Raw genomic sequence first — 20,980 nt, forward strand, 5'->3', positions numbered from 1 at the left:
CCCGTTCGCATGCGCGCTTAACTGGCTGCTACCCTTACGCATGCGCGCTTTCCCCAACTGGCTGCTACCCTTACGCATGCGCGCTTTCCCCGCAACTTCCCCTTAAGCACGAATTGTTTTCTTGTCCTTCCTGTAGTGAGGCAACCAGAACTGAGCACAGTACTCCCAAGTTGAGTCTAACTAGGGTCCTATATAGCTGCAACATTACCTTTCGGCTTCTAAACTCAAACCCACAATTGATGAAGGCCAAGGCACTGCATGCCTTCTCAACCACAGCAGCAGCTTTGAGTGTCCAATGGACTCAGACACCAAGCTCCCACTGCCAAGAGTCTTAACATTAATACTATATTGACCTACTATTTGACCTACCAAAATGAACCACCTCACACTTATCTGGGTTGAACTCCATCTGCCACTTCTCAGCCCAGTTTTACATCCTATCAATGTCCTACTGTAATCTCTGACAGTCCTCCACACTATCCACAACACCTCCAACCTTTGTGTCATCAGCAAATTTACTAACCCACCCCTCCACTTCTTCATTCAGGTCATTTATAAAAATCATGAAGAGTAGGAGTCCCAGAACAGATCCCTGAGGTACACCATTGGTCACTGGCCTCCATGTAGAATATGATCCATCTGCAACCATTCTTTGCCTTCTGTAGGCAAGCCAGTTCTGGATCCACGAAGCAATGTCCCCTTGGATCCCATGCCTCCTTACTTTCTCAATAAGCCTTGCATGGGGTACCTTATCAAATGCCTTGCTGAAATCCATATGGAATATATCTACTGCCCTACCTTCATCAATGTATTTAGTCACATCCTCAAAAATTCAATCAGGTTTGTAAGGCACGACCTGCATTTGACAAAGTCATGCTGACTATTCCTAATCATATTTTATGTCTCCAAATGTTCATAAATCCTGCCTCTCAGGATCTTTTCCATCAACTTGTCAACCACTGAAGTAAGACTCACTGGTTTATAATTTCCTGGGCCATCTCCACTACCTTTCTTGAATAAGAGAACAACATCTGCAACCCTCCAATCTTCTGGAACCTCTCCCATCCCTATTGATGATGCAAAGATCATTGCCAGAGCCTCAGCAATCTTCACCCTTGCCTCCCACAGTAGCCTGGGGTACATCTCGTCCCGTCCCAGTGACTTATCCAACTTGATGCTTCCCAAAAGCTCCAGCACATTCTCTTTCTTAACATCTATATGCTCAAGCTTTTCAGCTGGCTGCAAGTCATCCCTACAATCGCCAAGATCCTTCTCCATAGTGAATACTGATGCAAAGTATTCATTAAGTACCTCTGCTATCTCCTCCGGTTCCATACATACTTTTCCATTGTCACACTTGATTGGTCCTATTCTCTCTCGCCTTATCCTTTTGTTTTTCATGTACTTGTAGAGTGCCTTGGGGTTCTCCTTAATCCTGTCCGCCAAAATCTTCTCATGGCCCCTTCTGGCTCTCCTAATTTCCTTCTTGCTAGCCTTATAATCTTCTAGATCTCTATCATTAGCTAATTTTTGAACTGCTGGTAAGCTTTTCTTTTTTTCATGACTAGATTTACAACAGCTTTTGTACACCACAGTCCCTGTAAACTACTATCTTTTCCCTGTCTCACTGTAATGTACCTATGCAGAACTCCACACAAATATCCCCAGAACATTTGCCACATTTCTGCCATACATTTCCCTGAGAATGTCTATTCCCAATTTATGCTTCCAAGTTCCTGCCTGATAACCTCATATTTCCCCTTACTCCAATTAAATGCTTTCCTAACTTGTCTGCTCCTATCCCTCTCCAATGCTATGGTAAAGGAGACAGAATTATGATCACTATCTCCAAAATGCTGTCCTACTGAGAGATCTGACACCTGGCCAGGTTCATTTCCAAATACCAGATCAAGTACAGCCTCTCCTCTTGTAGGCTTATCTACATATTGTGTCAAGAACCCTTCCTGAACATACCTAGCAAACTCCACGCCATCTAAACCCCTTGCTCTAGGGAGATACCAATCAATATTTGGGAAATTAAAATTTCCCATCACAGAATCCCTGTTATTATTACTCCTTTCCAGAATCTGTCTCCCTATCTGCTCCTCGATTTCCACGGTGGTCTATAAAAAACACCTAGTAGAGTTATTGACCCCTTCCTGTTCCTAACTTCCACCCACAGAGACTCTGTAGACAATCCCTCCATGAATTCCTCCTTTTCTGCAGCCATGACGCTATCTCTGATCAATGGTGCCACACCCCCACCTCTTTTGCCTCCCTTCCATCCTTTCTGAAACATCTAATGCCTGGCACTTAAAGTAACCATTCTTGCCCCTGAGCCATCCATCTCTGTAATGGTCACATCATAATTCCAAGTACTGATCCATGCTCTAAGCTCAACTGCTTTGTTTATAATTCTCCTTGCATTAAAATAGAAACATCTTAAACCATCAGTCTGAGCACATCCCTTCTCTATCACCAGCCTACCCTCCTTCTCGCACTGTCTACAAGCTTTCTCTATTTGTGAGCCAACTTCCTCTTCCTCCAGTGCTTCAGTTTGGTTCCCAACCCCCAGCCGTTCTAGTTTAAACTCTCCCCAATGGCCTTAGCAAACCTCTGCGCCAGGATATTGGTCCCCCTGGAATTCAAGAGCAACCCGTCCTTTTAGTACAGGTCATACCTGCCCCAAATAAGGTCCCAATGATCCAGAAATTTGAATCCCTGCCCCCTGCTCCAATCTCTCAGCCACGCATTTATCCTCCACCTCACTCTATTCCTATGCTCCCTGTCACATGGTATGGGCAGTAATCCCGAGATTACTACCTTTGAGGTCCTGCTGCTCAACTTCCTTCCTAACTCCCTGTAATCTGTTTTCAGGGCCTCCTCCCTTTTCCTACCTATGCCATTGGTACCAATATGTACCAAGACCTCTGGCTGTTCTCCTTCCCACTTCAGGATATTGTGGACGCAATCAGAAACATCCCAGACCCTGGCACCTGGGAGGCAAACAACCATCCCTGTTTCTTTCCTGCATCCAAAGAATCCCCTCTGACCCCCTAACTATAGAGTCCCCTATCACTACTACCATTGTCTTCCTTTCCCTACCCTCCTGAGCCACAGAACCACTGTGCCAGAGGCGCAACAACTGTTGCTTCCCCCAGGTATGCCATCTCCCCCAACAGTACTCAAACAGATGTACTTATTGTCAAGGGGGTCTGCCACTGGGGTTCTATCTAGTCTCTGTCTCTTACCCTTCCCTCTCCTGACTGTTAGCCACTTGTCTGTCTCCCTAGGCCCCAGTGTAACTACCTGCCTATAGCTCCTACCTATCACCTCCTCACTCTCCCTGACCAGACGAAAGTCATCGAGCTGCATCTCTATTTCCCGAACCCGGTCCCTAAGGAGCTGCAGCCTGACACACCTGGAGCAGATGTGGCCATCCGGGAGGCTGGGAGTCTCCAGGGCTTCCCACATCTCACACCCAGCACAGACCAACAGCCTCACACACATGCTTCCTGTTCACACATGCAACCTACCTCGCCTTGACCTGTTATCGCCTAAGCCCTGATGAACCAAAGCCTTTCTACTCTTGTCTCCCTCTGCTCTGTCACCCACCTGCTACCCGAACTATAAAGCCTTCTTGCTTTTAACCTCTCCTTGCTGTTCTTATGGGCTGATGTCCACACGCTTGCACAGTCGTGCCCCAGTCAAACCGCTGAAGAAAAAAAAAAGCATGCCCTATGAGAATAGGTTGAGTGAACTCGGCCTCCTCTCCTTGGAGCAATGGAGGATGAGAGGTGACCTGACAGAGGTGTATAAGATAATGAGAGGCATTGATCATGTGGCTAGTCAGAGGCTTTTTTCCAAGGCTGAAATGGCTAACACGAGAGGGTACAGTTTTAAGGTGCTTGAAAGTAGGCACAGAGGTATGTTTTTTATGTAGAGAATGGTGAGTGAACGGAATGGGCTGCCAGTGACAGTGGTAGGTGTCTCTGATTTCTCTGATCCTCCACACTGCCAAGAATCTTACCTTTAATACCAGATTCTGCCTTATAATTTGACCTTCCAAAATGAACCACTTCACACTTATCTGGGTTGAACTACATGTGCCACTTCTCAGCCTCGTTCTGCACCCTATCAATGTCCTGCTGTAATCTCAAAGAACCCTCCCCAACCTTTGTGTCATCAGCAAAATTACTAACCCACCCTTCTACTTCTTCATCTAGATCATTTATAAAAATCACAAAAGGAAGGGGTCGTAGAATAGATCCCTGCAGAACACCACTGGTCACTGACCTCCATGTGGAACACAAACCATCTACAACCATCCTTTGAGTTCCGTGAACAAACCAATTCTGGATCCACAAAGCAAGGTTTCCTTAGATCCCATGCCTCCCTCCTTTCTGAATGAGCCTTTCATGGGGAACCTTATCAAATGCCTTACTTAAATCCATATAAACTACATCCACAGCTCTACCTTCATCAATGTGTTTTGTTCCATCCTTGAAAAATTAAATCGGGCTCGTAACGTATGACCTGCCCTTGACAAAGCCATGCTATCCCTAATCAGATTATGTCTCTCCAAATGTTCATAAATCCTGCCTCTCGGGATCTTCCCCAATAACTTGCCCACCACTGAAATAAGACTCACTGTTCTATAATTTCTTGGGTTATCTCTACTCCCTATCTTGAACAAGGAAACAACATTTGCAACCTCCAGTCCTTCTCATGTCCCTATTGATGATGCAAGGATCATCACAAGAGGCTCAGCAATCTCCTCCCTAGCTTCCCACCAGTAGCCTGTGCTATATCTCATTCATATCTAACTCAATGCTTTTCAAAAGCTCCAACACATACTCTTTCTTAATGTCTATATGTTCAAGTGCATGTCCACTGTAAGTCATCCCCACTGTTGCCAAAGTCCTTTTCCCTGGTGAATACTGAAGCAAAGTATTCATTAAGTACCTCCGCTACCTCCTCTGACTTCATGCACGCATTTCCACTATCATATCTGATTGGTCCTATTCTCACAGTACTCATCCTCTTGCTCTTCATATACCTGTAGAATTCCTTGGGGTTTTCCTTAATCCTACTTGCCAAGACCTTCTCATGGCCCCTTCTAGCTCTCCTAATTTCATTCTTAAGCTCCTTCCTGGCAATCTTGTAATTTCTAGAACTCTATCTGTTTCTAGTTTCTTGAACCTTTCATAAGCTTTTCTTCTTAACTAGATTTTCCTCATCCTTTGTACACCATGATTCTTTTACCTTACCATCCTTTCCCTGCCTCAATGGACATTCCTATGCAAAATGCCATGCAAATGTTCCCTGAACATTTGCCACATTTCTGCTTTGCATTTCCCTGGGAACATCTGCTCCTAATTTATGCTCCCAAGTTCCTGCCTAATAGTATCATATTTCCCCCTAGCCTAACTGAATGTTTTCCCAAATTGGCTGCTCCTATCCTTCTCCAGTGCTATGGTAAAGGAGATAGAGTTGCAATCACTATCCCCAAAATGCTGTCCTACTGAGAGATCTGACACCTGACCAGGTTCATTTCCCAATACCAGATCAAGTACAGCCTCTCCTGTAGTTGGCTTATCTACATATGGCATCAGGAAATTGTCCTGAATACACTAACCAAGTCCACCTCATCTAAACCCCTTACTCTAAAGAGATACCAGTCAATATAAGTTAATACCTCCCATCACAGCAACCCTGTTATTACTGCACCATTCCAAAATCTGTCTCCCTATTTGCTTTGATGTCACTGTTACTATTAGGGGAGGGGGGGTCTATAAATAACACCCAGTTGAGTTAGTACCCCTTCCTGTTTCTGACTTCCACTCACACTGACTCAGTAGATAAACCCTCCATGACTTACTCCTTTTCTGCAGCTGTAACGCTGTCCCTGATAAGCAATGCCATGCCCCCCACTTCTTTTGCCTCTGTCCCTGTCCTTTCATAAACACCTAAAGCCTGGGACACTCAGCAGCCATTCCTGCCCCTGAGACATCCAAGAGTCTATAATGGCCACAACGTCATAGTTCTACATATTGATCCACTCTCTGAGTTCATTTGTTTTGCTTATGATACACCTTGCATTAAAAGAGACACTTCTCAAACCATCAGGCTGAAAGTATCTTTGCTCTATCATATGATTTTCTCTGTGATATGATTGGAGTCACCCTAAAATTTGAGAAGGAGAAGCTAAAGTCAGATGTATCAGTGTTACAGTGAATTAAAGCGAATTACGGAGGCATGAGAGAGGGGTTGGCCAGAATTAATTTCAAAAGAACACTGGCAAGGATGATGGCAGAACAGCAATGGCTAGAATCTCTTGTGTAGCTGGATCCTGGACTTCCTGTCAGATCACTGGCAGGTGGTAAGAGTGGGCTCCCTCATCTCTGGCCCTCAGGACCGTATCCAAAGCCCCCTCCTTTACTCTCTGTATGCCCATGACTGTGTTGCCACCCACAGCTCCAATCTGACAATAGACAATAGAAAATAGACAATAGGTGCAGAAGTAAACCATTCGGCCCCTCGAGTCTGCACCGCCATTCTGAGATCATGGCTGATCATTCACTATCAATACCCACTCCCTGCCTTGTCCCCATATCCCTTGATTCCCCTATCCATCAGATATCTATCTAGCTCCTTCTTGAAAGCATCCAGGGAATTGGCCTCCACCGTCATCCGAGGCAGTGCATTCCACACCTCCACAACTCTCTGGGAGAAGAAGTTCTTCCTCAACTCTGTTTTAAATAACTGACCTCTTATTCTCAATCCATGCCCTCTGGTACTGGACTCTCTCAACATCTGGAACATGTTTCCTGCCTCAATCCTATCAAATCCTTTAATTATCTTAAACGTTTCAATCAGATCCCCTCTCAATCTCCTCAATTCCAGTGTGTACAAGCCCAATCTCTCCAATCTCTCTGCGTAAGACAGCCCTGCCATCCCAGGAATCAACCTAGTGAATCTACGCTGCACTTCCTCAATTGCCAGAATGTCCTTCCTCAAACCTGGAGACCAAAACTGTACACAACATTCCAGGTGTGGTCTCACCAGGGCCCTGTACAAACGCAAAAGGACATCCTTGCTCTTGTACTCAATTCCCCTTGTAATAAAGGCCAACATTCCATTTGCCCTCTTCACTGCCTGTTGCATTTGCTCATTCACCTTCATTGACTGATGAACTAGGACTCCTAGGTCTCTTTGCATTTCTCCCTTACCCAACTCTACACCGTTCAGACAATACTCTGCCCTCTTGTTCCTGCTTCCAAAGTGGATAACTTCACATTTATTCACATTGAATGACATCTGCCAAGTATCTGCCCACTCACCCAGCCTATCCAAGTCTCCCTGTATTCTCCTAACGTCCTCTTCGCATGTCACACTGCCACCCAGTTTAGTATTGTCAGCAAACTTGCTGATATAGTTTTCAATGCCCTCATCTAAATCGTTGACATAAGTCGTAAAGAGCTGTGGTCCCAATACAGAGCCCTGTGGTACCCCACTAGTCACCTCCAGCCAGTCCAAGAAACACCCATTCACTGCTACTCTTTGCTTTCTATCTGCCAACCAGTTTTCTATCCATGTTGAAACCCTGCCCCCAATGCCATGAGCTCTGATTTTACTCACCAATCTCCTATGTGGCACCTTATCGAATGCCTTCTGACATCCACTGGCTTACCCTCGTCTAACATCCCTGTTACACCTTCAAAAAACTCCAACAGATTAGTCAAGTGCTGACGATACTACACTGATTGGCCTAATCTCAAATAATAATGAGGCAGCCGACAGAGAAGAAGTCATCACCCTGATACAGTGGTGTCAAGAAAACAACCATTCCCTCAATGTCACAAAAACAAAGAAGCTGGTTGTGGACTACAGGAGGAATGGAGACAGGCTGATCGCTATTGACATCAATGGATCTGGAGTTGAGGGGGTGAACAGCTTTAAGTTTCTTGGTATACACATTACCAAGGATCTCACGTGGTCTGTACATACCAGCTGTGTGGTGAAAAAAGCACAACAGTGCCTCTTTCACCTCAGACGGTTGAAGAAGTTTGGTATGGGCCCCCAAATCTTTTCTACAGGGGCACACTTGAGGGCATCCTGACTGGCTGCATCACTGCCTGATATGGGAACTATAATTCCCTCAACTGCAGGACTCACAGAGAGTGGTGTGGACACCCCAGCACATCTGTAAATGTGAACTTCCCATTATTCAGGACATTGATAAAGACAGGTGTGTAAAAAGGGCCCAAAGGATCACTGGGGACCCAAATCACCCCAACCACAAACTGTTCCAGCTGCTACCATCCAGGAAATGGTACCACAGCATAAAAGCCAGGACCTACAGGCTCAGGGACAGCTTCTTTCACCAGGCCATCAGACTGATTAATTCACACTGATACAATTGTATTTCTATGCTATATTGACTGTCCTGTTGTACATACTATTTATTATAAATTGCATATTTAGATGGAGACTTAAGGTAAAGATTTTTACTCCTCATGTATTTAAAGGACTTAAGTAATAAAGTCAATTCAATTCAATTCAATTCAATTCAATTCTGGAGGTAGTTCAGAAGACAGAGGATACATACATCCTAAAGGAGAAGAAATATTCTCAAGGCAAGATGACACATCATGACTAACAAGTCAAAGCCAATGTAAAAACCAAAGAGCAAAAATCAGTGGGAAGTTTAAGGATTGGGAACCTTTTAAAAACCAAACAGAAGGCAACATCTGTTAAGAAGAAAAAGATGGAATACAAAAGAAAGCTAGCCAATAATATTAAAGAGGATAATAAAAGTTTCTTCAGATACATAAAGTATAAAAGAGGGGCAGGAGTGGAAACTGAACTGCTGGTAAACGGTGCTGGAGAGGTAGTAATGGTAGACAAGGAAATGGCAGACTAACTGAATGAAGTATTTTCCATCAGTCTTCACTAAGGAAGATACTGCCAGAATGGTGAAAGTTCCATGATGTCAGGGTTCAAAAGTGTGTGAAGTTGCCATTACTAGGGAGAAGGTGCTTGGGAAACTGAAGGTCTGAAGGTGTAGATAAGTCACCTCGACCAGATATTGCACACCCTAGCATTCTGAAAGAGGTGACTGAAGAGACTGGAATCATTAGTAATGATCAATCAAGAATCACTAGATTCTGGAATGTTTCAGGAACATTGGGAAATTGCAAATGTTACTCCACTCTTCAAGAAGGGAGAGAGGCAGGAAGAAGGAAATTATAGGCCAGTTAGTCTGTCCTTAGTGGTTAGGAAGGTGTTGGAGTCAATTGTTAATGATGTGATTTTGAAGTACATGGAGGCACATGATAAAATAGGCCATTCCTATTGTCAAGGGAATAGCTTGCCTGACAATAACAAGCAGGATAGAGAAAGTAGAATTGGTTGATGTTGTGTACTCGGATTTTCAGAAGGCCTTTGACAAGGTGCTTAACAAGTTATGAAACCATGGTATTACAGGAAAGATATTAGCATAGATAAAGCAGTGGCTAATTGGCAGGAGGCAAAGAGTGGGAATGAAGGGAACTTTCTCTGGTTTGCTGCTGGTGACTAATGTTCTACAGAGGTCTGTGTTGGGACCAAATCTTTTTACACTATATGTCAATGATTTAGCTGATCGACTTGATTGCTAAGTTTGCAGACTACATGAAGACAGGTGGAGGGGCAAGTAGTTTTGAGGAAAAAGAGTCTACAGAAAGACAGAGAGATTAGGAGAATGAGCAAAAAAGGTGGCAGATGGAATACAGTAAAGGGTATACAGTATAGTTGAATAAATGAAAGGATTGACAATTTTCTAAATGAAGAGAAAGTACGAAAAAACTGAGGTGCAAAAGGATGTGGGGTTCTTTGTGCAGGGTTCTCTAAATGTTAATTTGCAGGCTGAGTCTGTGGTGAGGAAGATAAATGCAATGTTAGCATTCATTTCAAAAGGACAAGAATGTAAAAGTAAGGATGTAATGTTGAGGCTTCATAAGGTACTGGTGAGGCCTCAATTGGAGTATTGTGAATAGTTTTGGCCCTCCTTGTCTTAGAAAGTATGTGCTGAAACTGGAAAGGGTTCAAAGGAGGTTTACAAAAATTATTCTAGGATTGAACAGATTGTCATATGAAGAGAGTTTGATGGCTCTGAGTCTATATGTATTCATTAGAATTTAGATGATTGAGAGGGTGATCTAACTGAAATCTTCAAATGGGGAAAGGACTTGATAGAGTTGGTGCAGAGAAGATGCTTTCTGTGGTGGGAGAGTCTAAGACAAGAAGACACAGCCTCAGAACATGAATGAAGATGAGGAGGAATTTCTTTAGTCAGAGAGTGCCGAATCTGTAGAATTCGTTGCCACAGGCAGTATATTTAATGCAGAGGTTGATAGATTCTTGATTAGTCAAGGATTGAAGGGATACAGGGTAAGACAGAAGATTGAGGCTGAGAGGGAAAATAGGTCAACTACGATGAAATGTCGAAGCAGACTTATGGGGCAAATAGCCAAATTCTGCTCCTAGATCTTACGGTATTATGCATACTGTTGGATGGAGGGATTGACCTGGCAGAGCAAGGTCACAGTGGTTAGGTCTCTGGTATGGAGTCTGGCTCTGTGGCTCAGAAGGGAAAGGTGAAGTAGAGGTGAACTGTGGTGATAGTTACTTAGGGGAACAGAAAGGAGGTTCTGTGGATGAAGACAGGATTGCAGGATGATTCCTGGCGTAACTGTCCAGGAATCTCGGAATGAGTCAACAGCATTTTTAAGTGGGGGGTGGGCAGGCAATGACATAGGTTGGAATAGGGATGGGTTCTGCAAAGTGAGATTGGGGATTTAGGTGCTAAGTTACAGAACAGGACCTCAAGGGTTGTGATGTCAGGATTTCTAGAAGTGCATCATGTTACTGAGGCCAGAAATAGGAAGATGGCTAAGAAGTTGTTGTATGAGGGAGGGCGAAACAGATCAAAAAAGCTGCAAAATCACCCCAGTAGCACCCGTGGTAACGGAGGGAGTTCAGGAGACAAAAGAACCTTGGGTACCTGTGTAATATGGTATTCTACCCCTTTTGAAGTGGCCCAATTGAGCGCTATAGCTGTGAATATACCAAAGTTCAGACTGGGAAACAATCCTCAGTAACTTTTCCAGCGCATTCAACAGCACAGGATAATTCATGGTTCAGATGAAGCAGAGGAGCATAAGTTAACCCTTCTGTGTCTAACTTCAGTGTTACACTCAGCCCTGCCAGAGGAACAGGCAAAAGGCCAAAGGACAATGGGCTTTCAGCCGCAGTGTAGGCTTCATTTTCCATTTGAGAATTTTAGTTAACAGCCCTGTTTGGCCTAGCACTTATTGTTTTATTTTCCCTTTAACACTGATTGCATTAAAATCTGCGAACTATCGACCCACTTCAGTGTCTCTAACTCTGCACTTGGGCAATGTCTGAACTGGTTGACAGCAAGTCTCGAGCACATAATGATGGACCCAGCAAAGAGAGAGAACAGCTGACCTTGGCCATGAGATTCGTTGGTCAGAGTGATTCGTTGAGGCAACAATGTTCCATTGGAATTCCTATGTATAAACTCTTGTTTCTGTCTCCATCGTGACAGAAGGATCTTGCTAAGTAATGGGCCCAGCAAAGTTTGAACAGTAACGATTTGACATTGGTGGTTTAAGGAAAGGGTGCCTTCCATTCTCAGTGCATGTCCTGACTCTACATTCCGAGAGTCCTAAATCTACATACCAAGCTTCTCTAGTCTACATTGAGTTTCTTGGGTATCCATTCCAAGGTCTTCAAGTCACAAGTACCCAGGTTCCAGCTTTGTGGTTCTATAACTCAAGTCTGCATAACAAATGAGTGCTTCAAGCAAGCTTATCAATTGATTCAACAAATCATCAATCAAGTCAATAGTGTAAATTCTGGAAGAGCCCTATGTCAAAAGCTGATCCCTGTCTGGATTGTGTCAATACACAAGTAAAGTAACCCTATCAAGAGTACTTTTAACCCCTTGATGAAGGTCATGGTACAGACTGGCGAAAATTGAACTTTCTTGTAGCAGATTAAACACTAGCTTAGTGATGAAAGAAACCTGTCTATGCTGCCTTGATCTGTAAAGTTGAGAGTATACCCTAATTGCCTCTGGAAAAATTATGAAAGCTAAAACATTGAGAGCAAGATTTGAAAAGGTTCCTTCTCTAGTTTTTGTTTCATGGTTTCAAGGTCTCCCAAGGACTTTTCTCTCTGTTTCCCGCGTTTTCTTTTTCTGATCGTTTCCAAGGCTTATTCAATATGTTTAGAGTTTTTCAATGTCCTCCCCATCTCAAGGATTCCCAACCCTCCCTCTCAGCCCCACCAGAGGTTTTTGATCTCACTCAAGGTTCCCTGGTCACTCAGTCTGTTGGGGTTCACAGGTCTCTCTGTTTCTCAGGATCCCCAAGTCTCCCTGCCTCTCGAGTTCCCCATGTCTCCCTTTCAAATTCCCCAGGTATCTCAAGTCATCCCTGGATCTTGAGTTTTCAGATCTTCCTGGGCCATCAGGTGCCAGTTAAAAAGGAGGGGGGTCATGTAGTAACTTCTTTAGACCTGTGCAGGGCATCAGAGCATTGAGCTCTGAAGTTTTTGGACCACCTGAATTGGTTAATTGTTGCTTAAACAACAGTTATTAATGGTTTAAGAGTTCTTTATGTTTTTCTTGAGCAAATTGCCTTTGTAATGGAGTTTCCTGGTTCTTTCTGTTTAAGTTTGTTAATTTTATTTTGATAGGCTCAGGGATTCTGTATTAGTTCTATTCTTGCCCGATTAGCTTCAGTCAAAAGGTCCTCATTTTGAGAATTTGTCTGATGGTGACACCTTGGTCAAGCTACAGTACCTCTGTATAAGCTCCTGTTTCTGTCTCTACATGGAAGTCTTTTGCTCTGATATTTGATCTTTCTCCCCATTTAGATAATAGTCTGTGCTATTGTTCCATTTACCAAAATGTATTATCATATATTTTCCAACACTGTATTCCATCTGCCACTTTTTTGCCCATTCTTCCAATTTGTCCAAGTTCTACTATAATCACTTTGCTTCCTCAGCACTACTTACCCCTCCATCCACCTTTGTATCAACCTTAAACTTTGTCACAAAGCTATCAATTCCAATATCCAAATCATTAACAAACCATGTAAAAAGTAGCGCTCCCAATACTGACCCATGACAAACACCACTAGTCACCGGCAGCCAACCAGAAAAGGCACTTTTTATTCCCACTCGCTGCCTCCTGCCTGTCAGCCATTCTATTATCTATGCCACTATCTTTCCTGTAATGCCACAGGGTTTTATCTTTTTAAGTAGCCTCATGAGAGCCACCTTATCAAACGCCTTCAGAAAATTCAAGTAAATAACATTTACTGCCTCTCCTTTGTCCACGCTGCTTGCTACTTCCGCGAAGAACTCTTAACAAATTGTCAGGCAAGATTCTCCTTTATAGAAACCATGCTGACTTTGACTTATTTTATTAGTGCTCTTCAAGTACCTTGAAACCTCATCCTCAATTATAGACTCCAACACTTTCCTAACCACCGAGGTTAAGCTAACTGGCCTATAATTTGCTTTATTTTGCCTTCCCCCCTTCTTAAAGAGTGGAGTGACATTTGCAATCTGCCAGTCCTTTGAGTCCATGCCAGAATCGTGCGTCCATAACACCATAAGACATACGAGCAGAATTAGGCCATCTGGCCCATCGAGTCTGCCCCACCATTCAATCATGGCTGATCTTTTTTTCTCCTCCCAACCTTCCCAACCTTCTCCCCATAACTTTTGATGCCATGACCAATCAAGAACCTATCAATTTCTGCCTTGACTGTGACTGTGACCTGGCCTCCACAGCTACATGTGGCAATAAATTCCACAAATTAACCACCCTTTGGCTAAAGAAATTTCTCCTCACCTCTATTTTGAAAGGGCACCACTCTATCCTGAGGTTGTGCCCTCTTGTCCGAGACTTTCCCACAATGGGAAATACCTATTCCACATCTACTCTGTCTAGGCCTTTCAACATTCGAAAGGTTTCAATGAGATTCCCCCCATCATACCAGAGAGTACAGACCCAGAGCCATCAAACATTCCTCGTATGACAACCCTTTCATTCCTGGAATCATCCTTGTGAACCTCCTCTGGACCCTCTCCAAAGCCAGCACATCTTTTCTAAGATGAGGGGCCCAAAACTGTTCACAATACTCAAGGTAAGGCCTCACCAGTGCCTTATAAAGCTTCAACATCACATCCTTGCTCATGGATTCTGGACCTCTTGAAATGAATGCTAACATGGTATTTGCCTTCCTCACCACCGACTCAACCTCTTGTCCTAGACTCCCCTACCATGGGAAAAAAACTTTGCCATATCTAATTTTTCAGGCTTTTTATCATTCAGAATGTTTCTATGAGATTCCCCCCTCATTCCCCTGAACTCCAGGGAATATAGTCCAAGAGCTGCCAGACGTTCCCCACACTGTAAACCTTTCATTCCTGGAATCATTTTCTTGAATCTTCTCTAAACCCTTTCCAATATTAGCATATGCTTTCTAAAATAAGGGACTCAAAACTGCACACAATACTCCAAGTGTGGTCTCAGGAGTGCCTTATAGAACCTCAACAACACATCCCTGTTCTTATATTCTATACCTCTAGAAAAGAATGCCAACATTTAATTTGTCTTCTTTATCACTGACTCAACCTGGAGGTTAACCTTTAGGGTATCCTGCACAATGACTCCTAAGTCCCATTGCATTTCTCCTTTTTGAATTCTCTCCCCATCTAAATAATAGTCTGTTCATTTATTTCTTCCACCAAAGTGCATGATCATTGTATATCATTTGCCACTTCATTGCCCATTCCCCTAAACTATCCAAATCTCTGTGCAGACTCTCCGTTTCCTCAACACTACCTGCTCCTCCACCTATCTTTGTATCATTGGCAAGTTTAGCCACAAATCCATTAATCCCATAGTCCAAATCACTTACATACATCATAAAAAGCGGCAGTCCCAACACCAACCCCTGTGAAACTCCACTGGCAACCGGCAGCCAACCAGAATAGGATCCCTTTATTTCCACTCTCTGTTTTCTGCTGATCAGCTAATGCTCCACCCATGCTAGTAACTTCCCTGTAATTCCATGGGCTCTTATCTTGCTAAGCAGCCTCATGTGCTGCAGCTTGTCAAAAGCCTTCTGAAAATCCAAGTACACCACATCTACTGCATCTCCTTTGTTTACCCTGATTGTTAGTCAGGCAGGATTTTCCTTTCAGGAAACCATGGCCTATCTTGTCATGTGCCCCCAGGTACTCTGTAATCTCATTCCTAACTATCGATTCCAACAGCTTTCCAACACTGATGTCAGTCTAACAGGTATGAAGTTTCCTTTCTGCTGCCTCTCATACTTCTTAAATAACAGAGTAACATTTGCAATTTTCCAGACATCCAGTACAATGCCAGAATCTATTGATTCTTGAAAGATTACCGATAATGCCTCTGTAATCACTCCAGCCTCTTCCTTCAGAACCTTCAGAAGGTGCATTCCATGATGTCCAGGAGATTTATCCATCATCAGACCTAAGATTCCTGAGAACCTTGTCAGCTGTAATTTTCACTGCTTAACTTACATACTTAAATCACATACTTAACTTCCCTGACATTCTTGAATGTTCACTATTCTGCAGATTTCTTCCACTGTGAAGACTGATGCAAAATATACATTCAGTTCCTCTGCCATCTCTGCATCTCTCATTACAATATCTCCAGTGTCATTTGCTTTTGGTCCTATTATCTACCCTCAACTCTCTTTTACCCCTTATATGCTTAAAAAAGCTTTTATTATCTTCTTTGATATTAGTTGCCAGCTTCCTTTCAGAATTCATCTTTTCCTTCCTAATGACCTTTTTAGTTTCCTTCTGCAAGTTTTAAAAAGCTTCCCAATCCTCTATCTTCCTACTGGCTTTGGCTTCCTTGTATGTCCTCTCTTTTGCTTTTACTTTGACTCTGACTTCACTTGTCAGCCATGGTAGTGTCTCTCTCCCATCCGAGAATTTCTTCTTATTTGGAATATATCTGTCTTGCACTACCCTCATATTTCACAGGAACTCCAGCCATTGCTGCTCTGCTGTCCTTCCTGCTAGTGTCCCTTTCCAGTCAACCTTGGCCATTTCTCCTCTCTTGTCATTGTAATTTCCTTTATTCCATTGAAATACCGACACCTTGGGATTTAGTTTCTCCTTCTCAAATTTCAAAGTGAACTCAGGAACAGCTTCTTCCCCTCTGCCATCCAATTCCCAAATGGATGTTGAATCTTTGGACTCAACCTCACTTTTTTAATATACAGTATTTCTGTTTTTGCACATTTTTAAAATCTATTCAATATACGTAATTGATTTACCTGCTTATTTATTATTATTATTTCTCTTTCTGCTAGATTATGTATTGCATTGGACTGCTGCTGCTGCTGCTGCTGCTGCTAACAAATTCACAGCACATACTGATGATAATAAACCTGATTCTGATTCATATTGTGACCCTAAGGGTTCCCTAACCTTAGGCTCTCTTATCACCTCTGGATCAGCGCACAGAAGGCAGCTGTTCTAGGTCAAATTTAATGAATAACTGAAGTCTTCTTTCTGTTTTTTCAAAATATCCTGCTCTTCCTCTCCATCACTTGAAATCATTCCAATATTATGTTTCTTTTTCACTTTTCCAGATCTGGAATTCCAGATCAGATTCCAGAAAATGGTGAAAATGGTGTTGGGTAGACTGATGTGACTGAGGGTGTTTAAGGAGGTGGCTCTAGAAATCATGGACACATTGGTAATCATTTTCCAATGTTCTATAGATTCAGGATCAGTTCCTGAGGATTGAGGGGTAGCTAATGTTATCCCACTTCTTAAAAAAAGGAGGGAGAGAGAAAACAAGGAATTATAGACCAATTAGCCTGACATCAGTGGTGGGGAAGATGCTGGAGTCAATTATAAAAGATGAAATAATGGCACATTTGGATAGCAGTAACAGGATCAGTCTGAGTCAGCATGGATTTACGAAGAGGAAATCACGCTCGACTAATCTGCAATTTTTTGAGGATGTAACTATGAAAATGGTTAAGGGAGAGCCAGTGGATGTAGTAAATACAATGTACACTGCAGATGCTGTGGTCAAATCAAGACATACAAAAAAGCTGGATGAACTCAGCACATCGGGCAGCATCTGTTGAAAGAAGCAGTCAACGTTGACTGGTTCTTTCAACAGATGCTGCCCAACCTGCTGAGTTCATCCAGCTTTTCTGTACAGTGGATGTAATGTACCTGGACTTTCAGAAAGCCTTTGGTAAGATCCCACATAGGAGATTAGTGGGCAAGATTAGAGCACATGGTATTGGGGGTAGGGTACTGACATGGACAGTAAATTGGTTGACAGACAGGAAACAAAGAGTAAGGATTAACAGGTCCTTTTCAGAATGGCAAGTGGGGTACCGCAAGGCTCGGTGCTGGGACCGCAGCCATTTACAATATACATTAATGATTTAGATGAAGGGATTAAAAGTAACATTAGTAAATTTACAGATGACACAAAGCTGGGTGGCAGTGTGAAATATGAGGAGAATGCAGGGTGACTTGGACAGGTTGGGTGAGTGGGCAGATGCATGGAAGATGCAGTTTAATGTCGATAAATGTGAGGTTATCCACTTTCGTGGCAAGAACAGGAAGGCAGATTGATGAATGGTGTCAAGTTAGGAAAAGGGGAAGTACAATCAGATCTAGGTGTCCTTGTTCATCAGTCACTGAAAGTAAGCATGCAGGTACAGCAGGCAATGAAGAATGCTAATGGCATATTGGCCTTCATAATATAGGGGGAGTAGAGTATAGGAGCAAAGAGGTCCTTCTGCAGTTGTACAGGGCCCTGCTGAGACCACACCTGGAGTATTGTGTTCAGTTTTGATCTCCAAATTTGAGGAAGGACATTCTTGCTATTGAGGGAGTGCAGCGAAGGTTCACGAGGTTAATTCCCAGGATGGCAAGACTGTCATATGTTGAAAGGTTGGAGCGACTGGGCTTGTATACACTGGAATTTAGAAGGATGAGAGGGGATCTGATTGAAACATGTAAGATTATTAAGGGATTGGAGTTGACTGCTGAAGACACCTCAGAGAGAGAGAGGTTGCGGCGACTGGCCCCTACAGCCGTGGAAGATGTAGGCAGCGTGTGTATGGATTATATTGCGTTGAAGAGGCGCACTGTCAGTGACCAGAATATGGCCCTGAGGGCCAGAGAGGCGATGGCCTGTCTGAGTGGTGTGAAGTGGTTTAAGGTGCTGGATCTGAGGAGTGGATGTTGCCAGATCCCAATGAGTGGGGCCAACAAGGAGAAGATGGCCGTTATAAATTCCCTAGGAGTCTTCGGGTCCGAAAAGATGCCACAGGGCATATCTGGAGCCCTTGCAACCTTCCTGCGGGGCAGGTGGAAGACCATAGGGGATGTGGAGGCGTTTGGAGTTTTGGTGTATGTGGATGATCTCTTGGTATTTGGATTTGCCTCAGGAGAATATGAAGTGAGGTCGTTGCAGGAGCAGCTGAGAACTACCGAGTTAAAGTGTTTTCGGGACACGTGCCAGGGCTGGCGAAGGTCGCAGCTCGTGAGAGACTGTCTCTACGGAATCAAGTTTGAAATGAAGACGGAGAGACTGGAGAAAGTGATCTGGAACCATTCGGAAGACTTACAAGTTGGAGAGAATGAAGAAAGTTGTCTGACTGAGGGTAATAGCAAACTGAGAACTCAGAGAGGGGAGTTTGCAGAGGTGAAGAAATTACAGACGAATCTCAGAAGAGAGAAGCGGAAGCTTGAAGAGAACCTGAAGATGACCATCGACAGTTCAAATGAAGTGCAAAACCTGAAAGTTGATCTGGAAGAAGTCATGAGGAAGAAAAAGCTGGAGAGAAGTGCAGTGAATACTGAACAGGAGGCTGAAGAGACTGCGGGAGCAGTGCAGGCCACGTGTTTCCGTTTGGAGAAGATCAAACAGCAGCTACTGATCACAGGAATGAGGAAGAATACAGATTCGATGGATGATGTGCTGGATGTGTGGTACATGCTGCCTTTTGCTGACTTTCCCTCGATTGAGGAAGAGACCTTTGGCCCTTCTCCCATTGAGTCAGGTGTAGCGGGGAGGGTTAGCTGTGTGCAGTGTGGGGCATGAGTGAGAGGTTGAGAGAGGAGTTGGTAGTGGACCCAAGGTATCCCCAGTTGTGTCCGAGCCTGAAGGGTTTAGGTGAGGGGGTACGGAGGCCTCAGAAGGGTTAGGGAACTCCCAGATAGTTGGCCTAAGTAGCGCCTGAGGAACAGGGCGTGAGGGTTACTGTGTGGGGAGGAGATGTCACTGTTTGTGCTTGGGTTATGGTGTGTTGGCAGGAAAGGTGGCGAGTTATTTAGTAGTCATGAGGACATGACTTTTATTTGGTGGAGGAAGTGTGTAAAGGGGGTTTCTTTTCTTTGTTACTGTTGGGAAAGGGTTTCCTTTTGTTAACTAGCAGGAATGCTAATTTACTGATAACGAGAATGGTATTCCTTTGTAAACCAAATGGGGATTAATGCTCTTTCTTCTGAGTCTGTAAGCTTTTGTTGACGGGCTTTTGGGCAGATCGGCGCGAGGGGGTCAAGAGAGAGGACGCAATGCTCTAAGCTGGGCAAGGATCGGACCCCAAAGGGGGGTCCGAGGCCGGGAGATTCTCCGGGGGGGGGGGGATGAAGCTAGATGTGCTTGGTTGGCCACTCGGAGGGTCCTGAGCTGTTTGGAGAGTCGAGGAGTTCGGAGGGTCCTGAGCTGCGAGTCGAGGAGTTCGGAGGGGATCGAATGGTGGCCAGAAGACTTCAGTAATTGAGCTCCAACGGTTGTGCACGAAGTGGTTTGGACTTTGATAAGTTTGGCGCCTTTTCTTTATTTTCTCTTCATATATACTGTATCGTTATTAATCACTTAGTTATAGTAACCTTTATAAATTGTACTCATTTAATCGCATATGGTGTACTGTCTGTTTTGGGCGAGGCGGGGACATCACACAGCATCCACACCAGCTGATTACCCAGTTTGGCGGGGCCGAAGACTGCTCCCCCTAGACAAGAACGAGCTGAGCGAGCCTGAGGCGACCCAGGGAGTTACACACATAATCAGGACCTCAACAGCCTCTTGTGAGAGACTGTTGCTTTAATATACCGTTGCTTAGCGATGACGCCAGTGACGCCTTATCTCACGCCCAGGAAGGAAAACAAGTTTACTGGAGATATAACCTGAAATTAACATGTACAACTAAGATATTCAGAACAAACTGCTGTTTTTCGGCTTCATTCTCGATGGTATGACATTTTGGTGCATTGAATATCATCTTAGAAAGTAAAAAAAAGGTATATTCCAGGCGGACTTATATCACATGACCATGTTATCCTTGTACTAACAAGTTAACTGAACCATTTCCTTAAAACTCTGACCTGCAATACTCAAACAAACTGGTCTCTTAATTAACTAAATTCAAAAATGCATTGAATGACTTTCCAATAAAAGAATAACCAGAAAACTTCACACCTGGGACTTGCCCGTGCCTGTTAGATTGCGCACACAGGCTGGTCTGAGCTCTTAATGCAGTTCCATCTCCTCCTGAGGGGCATGTGAACTTTGCCATATCTCCCAGCACCAACAATTTCAGGGCTTCTTTCGCTTCCTCTTCCAAGTTAAATGACATCTTCATTCACTCTCAAAATCGCCAGGTATATGAGGAACGAGTCGATTCCCTTCTATCGAAGCTTAGCGTGAATCTCCTTGTATCCCTGTCGTTCCTGTGTGGTGCCGGGGCTGTAGTCGGTGAAGAACTGCAGTTGGGTGCCATCAGGGAGAGTAAGTTTGGCCCTCCTCACACCCTCCAGAATAGCCTGCCGGTCGGTGTACTGTAGAAGCCTAAAGACC

This window comes from Hypanus sabinus, chromosome 26 (assembly GCF_030144855.1).
Source record: "Hypanus sabinus isolate sHypSab1 chromosome 26, sHypSab1.hap1, whole genome shotgun sequence".
Taxonomy (NCBI): Eukaryota; Metazoa; Chordata; class Chondrichthyes; order Myliobatiformes; family Dasyatidae; genus Hypanus; species Hypanus sabinus.